Consider the following 13,552-nt stretch of genomic DNA (forward strand, 5'->3'; position numbering starts at 1 on the left):
GATCATGTGTCGGATAGTTGACCTCATGCTTTCTCAATTGACGTGAGGCATAAGCAATGACTCTTCCTTCTTGCATAAGAACACAGCCCAATCCAGTTTTTGATGCGTCGCAAAATACATCAAATGGTTTCTCAATGTCCGGTTGTGCGAGAACAGGAGCAGTGGTCAACAGCTTCCGCAAGGTGTGGAAAGCTGCTTTGCACTCCTCTGTCCATACGAACTTGTGATCTTTCTGTAGCAGACTTGTCATTGGCTTAGCAATCTTCGAGAAGTCTGGTATGAAACGACGATAGTAACTGGCTAGTCCTAAGAAACTTCTAATCTCAGGAACTGTGGTCGGTGCCTTCCAATCCATAACCTCTTGCACCTTACTTGGATCGACTGAAACTCCATTTTCTGACAAAATGTGACCAAGGAAAGGAACTTTCTTCAACCAAAATTCGCATTTGCTAAACTTAGCATATAGCTTATGATCTCTAAGTCTGGTCAAGACAATTCTTAGATGCTCTTCATGATCCTTCTCGTTCTCGGAGTACACTAGAATGTCATCGATGAACACAACCACGAACTTATCCAATTCTGGCATGAAAACTGTATTCATTAAAAACATAAAGTATGCAGGAGCATTTTTCAAGCCAAAGGACATGACAAGATACTCATACAACCCATATATGGTGGAAAATGCAGTTTTTGGTATATCTTGTGGCCTAATCTTGATCTGATGATAACCAGATCTCAAATCTATCTTTGAGAACACCTTAGCCTTGGCTAATTGGTCAAACAGAACATCAATATGAGGCAAGGGATACTTATTCTTGATGGTTACAGCGTTAAGTGGCCTATAATCTACGCACATTCTCAACGCGCCCTCTTTTTTCTTCTTCACAAACAAAGTGGAACATCCCCATTCAGACTTGCTTTGCCGGATAAACCCCTTTTTTGATAACTCTTCTAGTTGCTTCTTCAGCTCAACTAATTCATTGGGAGGCATCCTATAGGGTCTCCTTGAAATCGGAGCTGTTCTGGGGAGTAACTCAATTCCAAACTCAATATCCCTATCTGGCGGAAGACCAGGTAGCTCATCCGGGAATATATCCGGAAACTCACACACTACTGGAATCTGATGAATAGGAATGATTTCAGTAGCACATGTAACACTTATAAGGTCTGTTCTCTGAGGCAATGGTACTTGGAAAGTACCCTCACCCAGGGGATCCTTAAGGGTAAGTACCCGACTTCCGATATCTATGACTGCTCCCCAATCCTTCATCCAATTCATCCCTATAATGACATCCAGTACTAGTCTAAGCATAACTATCAAGTTTACTCGAAATTTTCTGCTACCTAATTCAAGGGTTGCCCCTTGAACCATCCGATTGGTCAAAACATCAGCCCTGCTGAACTTATACGGTAACCATAACCCAATTCTGTGCATAGTTGTTCATGTTTCTGTGCAAATGCTTGACTCAAAAGAATGCGATGATCCAGAATCAAATAGAACAACTGCAGGGTTTTCGTTGATAGGAAACTTGCCAGCGATTACGGGCTCTCCCTCAGGAATTTCATCCACAGTCATACTATGCACCCTAGCATTATAAGTCTGCTGCTTCTTCTTAGGCGGATAAGGATAAAACCTCGAGAAGTGGCCGGGTTGGTCACAATTGTAGTAGGGTCCCCTTACTGTACCAGCAGATCCCATAGCTCCCTTGGAGCTGCCCTGTACCGCAGTTGCGGCTGCCTTGTTAGACTGTACTGCCATCTTGTAAGGCTTCTGTGGTCCCCTAAAATTTTGACCTCTCTGCTGAGGTGGCCTGAACCTAGCGCCAGGTGCTGATGGACGATAGGGAGGACGACCTCCCATAGGTGCTCGTGCTTGGGAAGGACCACCTTCTAGGGCTCTCTTGCGAGTCTTAGCTGCGGTGCTGGTGTTGTTGTTCTTTTCCTGCTTTAGACAATCACTGATGAAGTCATTGAATCTGGCGCGGGTGTTGGTACCCACATGCTTCATCATCTTTGGATTGAGTCCTCTCTTGAAACTGGCAATTCTCTTAGCATCAGTGTCAACCATGTCGGGAGCATAACGACACAAGTTATTGAAAGCATGCAAATATTGCGTCACGGTCTTGGTGCCCTGATTCAACGCCGAGAACTCTCCCAACTTCATCTCGGTCAGCCCGGGTGGAATATAAACTCCACGGAAGGCCTCAGCAAACTCTCTCCACGTAATCTGAGCATTTGGAGGGAAGGTTGTGCGATGGTGCTTCCACCACATTCCCGCTGGTCCTTGCAACTGATGTGCAGCATACTCAGTTTTCAATATCTCAGTCATCCTCAACACACAGAATTTATCTTCCATAGTGTTGATCCATTCCTCAGCATCGAGTGGTTCAGTTGCTTCCTTGAATATTGGTGGCCTGGTGTCCATAAAATCTTTGAAGCTATTGTATTGATTCACCCCAATGCCACCACCCTGATTATTACCGCGCTGAACGTTGTTGGCGATGGTACGCAGAAAATCCTCCATGTTCTTCTGGGACTGTTCCGTGTTGTGCTGACTCCTGAGCAACTGTGCGAGGAACACCTCTGGGGTAAACGGGGGAGGAGGTGGCAAATGCGGTTCATGGGGAGGCTCATTGTTGTTGCCGTGGTTTTCACCACCACCACCGGTCCCCGCACCGTTAGCACCGATCTCAGCAGCCTCATACGTGGTACGGCGAGTATTTGTCATCTGCATATTTCAGCAATAAGTAATGATTGAGTGAAGCTGTAATAATTATGAGTGAATGAAAAATTATGCCAAACTGAATTTACTGGAGAGAATAAATTCATACAATAAAACAAAGGCACAATAATCGCATCCCAATTAAAACAACATCACTAATTAAATTACTTCAAAAGCAAACATCGCGTCCATACAACCAAATTGCTAGCATACATATACTGGACTTTTATGCGTTCAGATATCGCATTACTAGCCAAGTTCCAATCGCATGCCAAGTCTCATAAGTTCGAAGCGAGATACATTAGGTTACATGCCAACAAAAGAAAGGTTATCGCGACAGGACCTAAACACTAGCACAAGGCAACTAGCCTACTCCTCGGGGCCGTTGTCGGGGTCGGAGACATCACTATCGCCCTTAGGTGAAACTACAGGCTCGTCCTCGTTGTCGTCGTCGATGTCCATGCCAGCGGCGTCTGGAGGAGCATATGGGCCAACCCCATTGTAGAGCGCGTGAAACTCCTTGTGCAGGTTGACGTTGTACTCCTCTAGCTCATCAACCCTCTACAGCAGAAGGTCCCTCTCGTCCCAGGCTTCATTCCTCTCCTGAACCAACTGTCCAATCATGCGATCTGCATTGTTGTTGGCTTGAGTCAACGTATGCACCCGCTGCATAGCTCTATTACCTCTCTCAATCGCCTGGTTTCGCTGTAAGTTCATATCAGCCAACTGCTCCTACAAACTAGCTATAGCACGTGCCTGCTTCTTCTTCTGCTTTCTTCCCTTGAGCTTATCATGACTACGCAAGCCAGTCAAAGTCCAGTAGATACTCTCAAGACCCTCATACGCTCAGATGGCGGTGAACATAGCACTCATAGCATGGTTATCGCTAGCCTGTCCCTCAGCTGGACCTCTGACCAAGGCACTTTCCTAAGGCTGAACCCAAATAGCATCACAAGGATCATCCCTAGGAAAGGTGCCAGCTAGAGCTGCTGCAAGCTCATTGGGAAATCTGCTCATGATATCCCTGATGACACGGAAAGCTGCTCCCTCTGCACCCTCAACAAGAGTGTGACCTTCAAACTCCAAGTGCCAACCATCCCAATCTGGAGCACCACCAAGGGCAGAAACCATGATCTCTACCACTACAAGTCCATCCTCTGCTAACTAGCTCTCATTCCAAGAGTACACCGGCTCTTGACCCTCTGGGTACCCCACATCATGGAGCACTCTCCAAAGCAAGGTCGGCATGCCAAACTCGCCCAAGAAGGTGTCCGTGATGCGGTGCTCCCTCAGGGCCAACGGACATTGAGGTGCTCTTCCTCCGGTGGACTTATGGGCGGTCTACTTCGTGCGGGCCATCTGTAGCAAAAGTTCTTTTATTACCCTGTGAAAACATATTTTAGGTGATACAACTTTTATCAAAATGAGATAATCAATTTATAAGGGGAGGAATGCATGACATGAATGAAATGCACAAGTAATATGATGTATGTACGTGCCGTACGTTCTCACAAACTTATGAAATAAATAATTTCTAGCGACGAATTCGGTGGCATACAAACGATCTCTCAATTACGTAGCTAATACGTTCTACACGATAGCGTTGTTATGTACCTGCAGAAGATTCATTTCAGCCCAATTCCCGATGAATGCATAAAAGCAGTAAATGTTAGCTACACGCTCTACACGAATCCCCAGATACGTGTACAACGGTAGTAACTACCCGAACCATCGTCCTATTGACGGCATCGCCTCAACAGACGGAATACCCACACATGAGATACCTTTGTAAAACATGCATAGAACATGTAATTACTCCAGCATCATATAAGCATTCACCCTAGATCGGCGATGTATCCGATCATGCTCTCACAACTCACACTTACCGAGGGATAGAGGCAAATGATCCATACATTACCACTCAAACAAGTGGCACTCATACAATAGCACGTTATATGAGCGACGAAAGAGAAATATGATGCAATAACCCCAAGTCAGTACTTAATTAAGCCACCTAGAGTCCTTAACTGGGCATAAAGGATATGACCACTGGCACACTTTTTAGTTTGACAATCACGTTTTTCAAATGCCTTTTTGTTTTAAATACACTTGTGAACAGTAACATACTAAACCATGCTCTGATGCCAGCTGTAACAGAACCGACCAATTATACGAAATTAAGTAAGAAAATCATCCGCTAGAGCAGACGATTTAGCAAACTTAAGCCCGTATAACCCGGTAGTCCGTGAAATCACGAAGGATTTCAAACCAACTCACATACCAGCCAAGATCGTAATAAGTTTAGCGGTCACCATCACATATTACAGAAAAGTTCGCATCACAGATACATCAGAGTTTAAACATAGTTATTACAAAATGAGTTCAAATAGAAGTAGCGGAAGCCATTTGTTCAAAACCACACACACTCACATGGAGTTCAAATACAGTGCCAGTTAATGATCATTTCCAACAAAAGCATTAGACGAGACGTAAGGAATGACCATGCCCATGGTCCTAAGCGTCACCCATCGCAGGATAAAGGCAGTTGACACAGTAGCCATAATACATCTGCCCATCTGCAACAAGTAGGAATAAAACCCTGAGTACGAGAAGGTACTCAGCAAGACTTACCCGACATAACCGAAAATAAGTGACACCAAGGATTATGAAGGCTTTATAGTAGGGTAGCTGACTCATTTGCAAAAAGAGGCATTTTAGCATTTCAAGAACCTTTACAAAAGCATTATTGTTAAGTTAATTATTATTAACCTGTCGACTACATTTGCACCTATACTAGAGCAAGCATGTGATTAAGCAAATAATGGTAACCAATGATCATTAACAACTTCCATAATGTCATATTCATTATAATTGTCTAAGGGTTCCATCAACATTACTACGATGAAGTCACTCAAGTCAAGTGCTCACTATCTAGGAGCGATGGCGATTCGAATCGATTCCTAACCAGCTGGTGATTTATTCCTTACATAAACCTCACTCACCCGCTAAAGTGAGGTATTGGTCACCGAGTCAACTATCCAGGAATCTCGAGTTTGCCAGGAACCACATGTACCCGGGGGCCGACCGACTGCACTTTGGTTTTATCATCTCGCCCCCATGTCCTACCACACCTGCTCCGGCAAAGTGCGCTGCGGGCAATCTACTCGGCCCGAATAATCTCCCAGCTTCACGGTCGAAAGGTACTTTATTCGGCCAGCTAAATGTAAGGCGTGCATTCAACATGACCTGAGGCCCAATAACGGTCGGTCCTTAATCAACACAGACGGAAAAGCACTACAGTCCAAAACTCTGTAAGTCTCCGTCCGGTCTCAACTTCATTTAACACTTAGTTATACCATGACTACATAGTTATCCAAGTAGATCCAGGTAACCACCTATAGCTCGCAGGTGATAGGAAATCACCTGACTTCTACCGGTCTAAACCAGCTAAGCATTGACTCGACTGCGGATACCAGGGTAACAAGGATATAGTATAACAAAGGTAGACAAGGTATAATGCAGCAACGGTTGCAAACAACTCCTGAACATAATGCATCAATTAAAGTAAAGCATTTAATTAATAATTGCAAACCAGGGAGAAAAATACTCTGGGGCTTGCCTCTCTCGAAGGAGCTCGGGCGGTGATCTGGGCACTCCGGAAGTTCCTCAACGTCCTCCTCGTCGGCTTTGATCACTTCCTATGGCTGTACCTCGAGCTGTTCCTCGGGCTCCTCGGGTATGACGACTGGGCTCTCGGTTTGTAATCCTGTATGATGCATGTGCGTAAGTGCTTATGCAAAAGTGCATCGGATGAAATGAACACAAGGGATATGCTTGAATGCAAGGTAGTCAATATCATCCAAGAACATATACTATAAGCACATGTCATCTACTGCATTCTCTTCTACTACTAATATGCTAAGTTAACACATCTCATTAAATGCTTCAAAGATACACCAAAGCTTCACTAATTCCTTAAGCATACACAAAGTAACATTTGATTAACCCTAGTTAATAATAGGTTTGAATAACAACATCTATTTTTATAGCTCAGAAAAATCTTAGAAAATTACCATAGCTCAGTACTACCCTAAGTAGTCTATCATCAGATTTTTATGGCATTTGGATGAGTGGATTAGCCTACACAAAAATAACAAGCTATGACATGATTATGAACATGAAAATACTTTGTACTGTGAAAAGTGTCAAACAACAGATGAAATATTTTTCCTATGTTCTTCATAGCATATAATCACTGTACCAAAATTATCACATGCAGGTTTTATACAAATTTTGCTCTCTAGCAAAAATAACAAAAATCAGCCATTAAAGGCACTTGAACTACACCTCATACTTTTTCTACAGAACATGCATGGCATATATTTTTCCTAGGAATTACATTACACAAGAAGAATAACACACTTGGAAGCATATTTTTCTGAAGCATATAGGTTTTACTACACATTTTTCAAGATATCAGCAATATTAAGGATTAAATAAAGCTCTATAGAAAAGTATCTCAAAAATGACATGCAATATTTTTATCATGTAGATCTGGTGACAAGGAACCTAGCAAAATTTGTTTCAACAAATTTGGAGCCAAAATGAGTATACAAACATTTTCCAAAGCATTTAACAGAATTCTGAAAAGCATTTTCTTAAATCCATTTTAAAACCAGCCGACAAAATTGCTGGGTGCACCCGGTGCTGTGCACCCGGAACTTCCATCGGTCACTGCGGCTGGGCCCTGCGGCCCCACGGTCAGCGACCCGAGAACAGGGGAGGAGCCCCGCCGACCGGTGCTCACCGGCGGTGAGCTCCCCCGGTGGCGCAGGCGGTGCCAGCATGCACACCACGCCGAGCCACACCGACTGGGAGGGTGGCGTTGGCCCGACGGTGTGATATACCACACGACCGCGGCAGCGCACTCACCGAAGAGGAAGGAGGCGGCCAAGCTCGGCCCTTACCTCAACGACGGCGGCCGCGAGCAAGCGCAAACGAGGCAGGGACCCTAGGCGGAGCTGCTGGCGGCGGGAATCAAAGGAAGAAGGCGTGGGAGGAGGGTATGTCGCCGGTGGGGCAGTGGTGGCGTTCAGTGGTGAGAGTGGGCGCGCGCTGCTGCTGTCGCTGCGTCTGAGAGAGCGGGAGGGCAAAGTGGGGAGCGCGGCGGGGGCAGCAGATGAAGGCGAGCACGTGGAGGGCGAGGCAGGCCAGGGCTGCCACGCGGCGTGCGTCGCCGGCGCATGGCGGCCACACGGCGAGCGCGTCCTGACGTGGTCAGGCGCGGCGCGCGGGAATAGCGCGGCGCAGCGTGGAGGTAGGCCAGGCGAGCGGGCCAGCGCGGAGGCAGGCCAGGCGTGCGAGGTGGGCTAGGCCACGGCGAAGGCGTTGCTGGGCCAGACACGGGGCGGGCGAGTGAGCGGCGGGCGCGGTGGCAGGCCGAGCCGGCTTCGGCCGTGGGCCGAGAAGCGGGGGCGGCGGCCCGCTAAGGAAATGAAACGATTTTCTTTTTAAAATCTAAATTCAAATAGCCCCAAATTCATTATTTTGAGCAACAAAAAATCATTTTCAAGATTTGGTGCAAAAATGAAAGTTGCTCCATTTTTCGAGATCTACAACTTTGCTTCTATGACCAAAATCAAATTCCAAGTAGATTTTGAATTACAATTAAAAATCAATAATAATTTAAAACCCAATTTTTGTAGAATTATTTTTAAAAGCATAATTTGGCAAAATTTTGAATATAAACTTTGCTCCAAAAATTGTGCTAAATAATTCTAGATGATTTACAATTATAGCCAAACATGTTTTATTAACCTAGCAAGGATAATTAGGGCAAAAACAACTCTAAACAAGTGTATGCAACATTCATGTTTCACGAGCATGTTTCATACGTTTCGAAGCATGGTTTCAATTATTATTTACATGATTAGGCTTAGATACTTAGGATGCTTGAGGATGCACAATATGCATGATTTGCAGTGCCTAAATGCTAGCATAACACCGGGGTGTTACAGCTGCCAGAGCATGCAGCCGTGAGGGCGATGAACCGCGTCGTGGATGAGCGGTGGAAAAAGGATAAGGATGACAAGGAGGCGAGGCGGCGGGCGAAGCAGCGGGCGAGGCTAAACCGAGGAAAGCGGCGACAGGGCTTAGAGGACGAAGAGGAGGAGGTGATGGTTCTGGGTCACCCATCCAATGGGATGAGTTGGCCGATGGGGACGGTTTTGGGTCACCCATCCAATGGGACGAGCTGGGCGACAGGGATGAGGATCCATCTCTGCCGTAGGCGGGGCCTTTTTCCCGTGGCATGCCATAGGGCATGAGAGGGTGGACGCACCCTAGAGTCGGTGGAATCAAGCCGCCACGGTCCATCCAGACCTCCCATGGTGCCCTAGGAATCGGTAGGAACCGGTCGCTCCGTTCCATCCGGACCCTCCGAGCAGAGGGATGGCTCGAAGCGGCAACGTGCCGATGAGGAGCAGCCGGGGTCGGGCGGGCCAGCCCCAAAATGTCCTCGCTTGATGGCATTAGGGTGAGTCAAGAGTTTTTTTCATCCTTTTGTTCTAACAAATTTTTGCCATAAACTGACCGCCATATCCTTTGCAGCATCGGAGGACATGGGACTCTACTGAGGCTTGCGCCGAAGAAGAACCTCCTCCGGCAGATGCGCCAAGAGATGGCTGGCGCCACATCGAAGTTGAGCGAGAGTGGCGCTGGGGCGGCCACGGCATCCATGGGAGAGCAGACGGAGGAGGGCATGTTTGGGGCGCCCATGGCGGGCGTGGCGCGGCCGAGTGTGGCCACGATGTCGTAGGCAGAGGCGGCACAGCTGGAGCCATCATCCGCGTAGGTGGCTATGCCTGCGGTGGGAAAGATAGAAGAGGGCACACCTGAGGCATCCTTAGTGGATGTGGCGATGGGGCGGGCCTCCACATCCATGTCACAAGCCCCCACTACCACCGGAGGGTCCGCTCTATAGGAGTTCCTATCACAAGAGAGGTCGGCGCCGCTTAGGATCGGTGTGGAGCCATCCTAGTCTCTAGTCCGGGTGGTTGCCCCCGATGACGCAGCAGAGGAGAGAATGGGGCGCGTCCACATGGAGGTTGGGACCGTGGTTCACGCCTTGACCGTTGTGCTGAGCTCGATGCACGACATTATCACCCTGGTTGGCCAGGTATGATATGACTGTGCTTCTGACCCTCATTTTCCCTTTCTGTGCCTCTAAGTCTTGTCCTCTCCATAGTCCCTTATGGTCCACAGCCAGGAGAAGTCCCAATTCCTTACCGAGGAGACACGATAGAGTGAGGGGCTGGCCGCACAGCTCGCTGTCGTCCGTCAGGAGGTGGCTGAGCTAGCCCTCGCCACCCGGGAGCTGGCCGACCTCCGAGTTAAGGAGAAGGATGCTCACGATGACGCCCGTGAGGCCAAGGAGAAGCTTATGGCCCTGATTGAGAGGGCATGCACGGACGTCGTGGAGGCCGAGCGACTATGGAAGGAGCGGGATGATTTGCTTTGGGCCATAGAGGAGCTCCACACGGAGCATGACTTGGCTCACCAAGAGCGTGCCGACGCCCAGCAATGGATTGATCACCTCGAGGGTGAGCTTGAGGGGGAGAGGGACCTGAAGGTTGTGGTCGAGGGTGCGTCCGCTAGGCTCACCACAGAGGTTGGTCAGCGCCAGGAGGAGGTCTGACACCTAGAGGCCGAGGTGACCCAGTAGCGCGATGAGATGCGTAGGCTTCGGGTGGACGTGGACGGTAAGCCTTCGGTTTCCCTTGTTGTCTTTCTCCCTAGAATCTATGGTAGGCCTTTTGACATGGTCTGTATGTGACTTGGACAGGCCTCAACGACATGTTTGGGGATGAGGTGATGAAGAGCCGTGGCCTAGAGAAGGAGCTCGACGAGGTGAAGGCCTCCCACCTAAAGGAGAGCGACAGGCATGATGCCCAACACGTCACCGTCCAGCTAGTCTTTGATGACCTCGAACTGACCCTAGAGGCAAAGATGAGCTCATACACGGTTCGTGCCATCCGAATTACGGATCGAGCGCGTGAGATCATGAGGGACACACTTCGCTTCGGCATTCACTGATCATTTGCAATCGCCTGTTCTCATTACGAGAACATCGATCTAGCGACGATGAGCGAAGGCTTCACGCCCGTCTACACCGACGCCGAGCTAGAGGACATCGAGAAGGAGGTGGCCCCTCTAGCACATGACTTATTTGCCAAGATAGAGGATAAGATCATCCCCCAAGTAATTAGTTAGTCAGATAGGCTAGGCGGTGAACTTGTAATAAGCGGACAAGTTCTTAACTTTTGTTATGGCCAAATAGACATTTAGCTCTTCTCCTCTTTTTGTATAAAAAGGTTAATGTGTTCTAACCCTTTTCGTTGTTAAGGCTATAAAGCTTAGGGCACGGGCGAAAAAACCCGGATCACGCTGGTGAGCAAAAATGTCGTAGCCGCTGGGGCGTAGATTTCTTGCAGTCCGACCAGTTTTACTTAGTATTTGTTTCTGTAACCCTTGCTTCTAGATCTTAACGTGAGAAAGGGTTGGGCACAGAGAATGTCTATCAAGTAGATATACTCTTATTAGCCCTCAAGTGAGGCCTGACTCCTTGCTGTCGCTGGGGTCAGGTGTCACTAAAGATCGAGGAGACGATAGCGAAACCGATAAGAGAAAGCGTTTTTTGTTTCAGAAACATCATTCTTAATTTTCATAAGTATGTGCATAGATTAGGGGTAAAAGCGACATAGCTGCTCGATGTTCCAGGCATTGACAAAGACCTCACCGTCGATGGTATTGAGCTTGTAGGTGCCCGGTCAGAGCACCTCTACGAAGACATATAGTTTCTCCCACGATGGAGAGAGCTTGTGGCGGTTCTTATTGCTCTAGACAAGGTGGAGCACCTGGTCCCCGACGTTGAAGGCCCAACCCCGCACTCGATGGCTGTGGTACCGACACAACACTTGCTGGTACTTGGCCAAGGGAAGGAGGGCAATGTCGCGCACTTCATAGAGCTGGTCCATCCTCGAGGGACGCCTTGGTACCCAACTCATCGTACGCCCTGACCTTTGGCGCTCCATAATCGAGGTCGGTCGAGAGGATAGCCTTGGAACCATAGACCATGAAGAAGGGTGTATAGCCAGTCACCCGGCTAGGGGTCGTCCTCAAGCTCTAGACCACCGCGAGGAGATTTGCGACCCATCGTCCACAAAACTTGTTCAACTAGTTGAAGATCCTAGGCTTAAGGCCTTGTAGGACCATCCCGTTTGCACGCTTGACCTGCCCGTTAATGCGTGGGTGCGCCACGACGGCCCAATCGATGCGGATATGGTATTTATCATAGAATTGGAGGAACTTTTTTTGGTGAACTGTGTGTCGTTGTCCGTGATAATGGAGTTTGTTACTCCAAAGCGATGGTGATGTCAAGGAAGAATAGGACGACTTGCTCGGACTTGATCACGGAGATCGGTCGAGCCTCTATCCACTTTGTAAACTTGTCTACGGTGACAAACAAGTGCGTATAGCCCTCGGACGCTCTCTTGAGAGGTTCGACCAGATTAAGCCCCTAGACCGTGAACAACCATGTGATGGGGATCATTTGGAGTGTTTAGGCCGGTAGGTGGATCTGCCGAGCATAGTATTGACATCCTTCGCAGGTGCGCACAATCTGTTCAGTGTCGGCTATTGCGATCAGCTAGTAGTAGCCCTATCAGAATGCATTTCCGACCAGGGTCCTAGGCATGGCATGGTTCCCATAGACCCCACCGTAGATATCCCTCAGCAACTGCTTCCATTGCTCGATGGGGATACATCACTGTAGGATTCTAGTGTGGCTTTACTTGTAGAGCTCGCCCTCAATAGCGATGAAGGACTTGGTGCGATGCGCGAGCCACCAAGCCTCCATTTTGTCCATCAGCAGTGCCTCATGGAGGAGGTAGTCAAGGTAAGGCATCCTCCAGTCGACTAGAGGGTCGGGCTCTGCCGTTGGATCTTCGTCAAGCTCCATGACTTCAGGGCCAAAAGGAACCGATGGTCAGTTGGCCCCCGAGCCCAGGGTAGGCGACCCATCACTGGTTTGTTCTGGCTCCTCGTAGTAGACCGAGGGCTTGTACTAATTGCTAGTGAAGATGCCCGTCGGCACTGGCTCTCGGCCGGATGCCATTTTCGCCTATGTGTCGGCCGCCTCGTTGAGCCATCTCAGGATGTGGTTGAGTTCGAGGCCGTCAAACTTGTCCTCCAGCTGGCAGACTTCTTGGCAATACACAATCATCTTGGCGCTGCAGTAGCTTGACTCCTTCATGACTTGGTCGATGACCAGCTAGGAGTCGCCCCAAACGTCAAGCCATCGGATGCCCAACTCGATGGCGATGCGTAGGCCGTAGATGAGTGCCTCATACTCGGCCACATTATTGGAGGCAGGGAAATAGATGCAAACCATGTACCTTATGCGTACCCTGAGGGGTGAAACAAAGTTCAGCCCCACACTAGTGCCTTTCTTCATTAGCGATCCATCGAAGTACATCGTCCAGTACTCTTGGTCGATGACAGCTGGTGGTATTTGGATCTCGGTCTATTCTGCAATGAAATCGGCCCTCGTAGCAAGGCCGCCGTGGTAGCGAAGTTCTAGCTTGCCCGGGCGAAGTGTGGGAGGGCTCCATCGTCCTCGATGATCTTCTAGTTCATGTCACGGGCCATGACGCGCGCACACCCATCGTCTCTGCAGCGCTTGATCTCTTGCTCGAGCTCTGCATGCTCCTGCTCTAGCTGGAATCGTGCATCATCAAGTTCCCTGTGCTGCGCCCTCGGCTGCTCCACCTG

The sequence above is a fragment of the Miscanthus floridulus genome, chromosome 8, assembly GCF_019320115.1.
Source record: "Miscanthus floridulus cultivar M001 chromosome 8, ASM1932011v1, whole genome shotgun sequence".
Taxonomy (NCBI): domain Eukaryota; kingdom Viridiplantae; phylum Streptophyta; class Magnoliopsida; order Poales; family Poaceae; genus Miscanthus; species Miscanthus floridulus.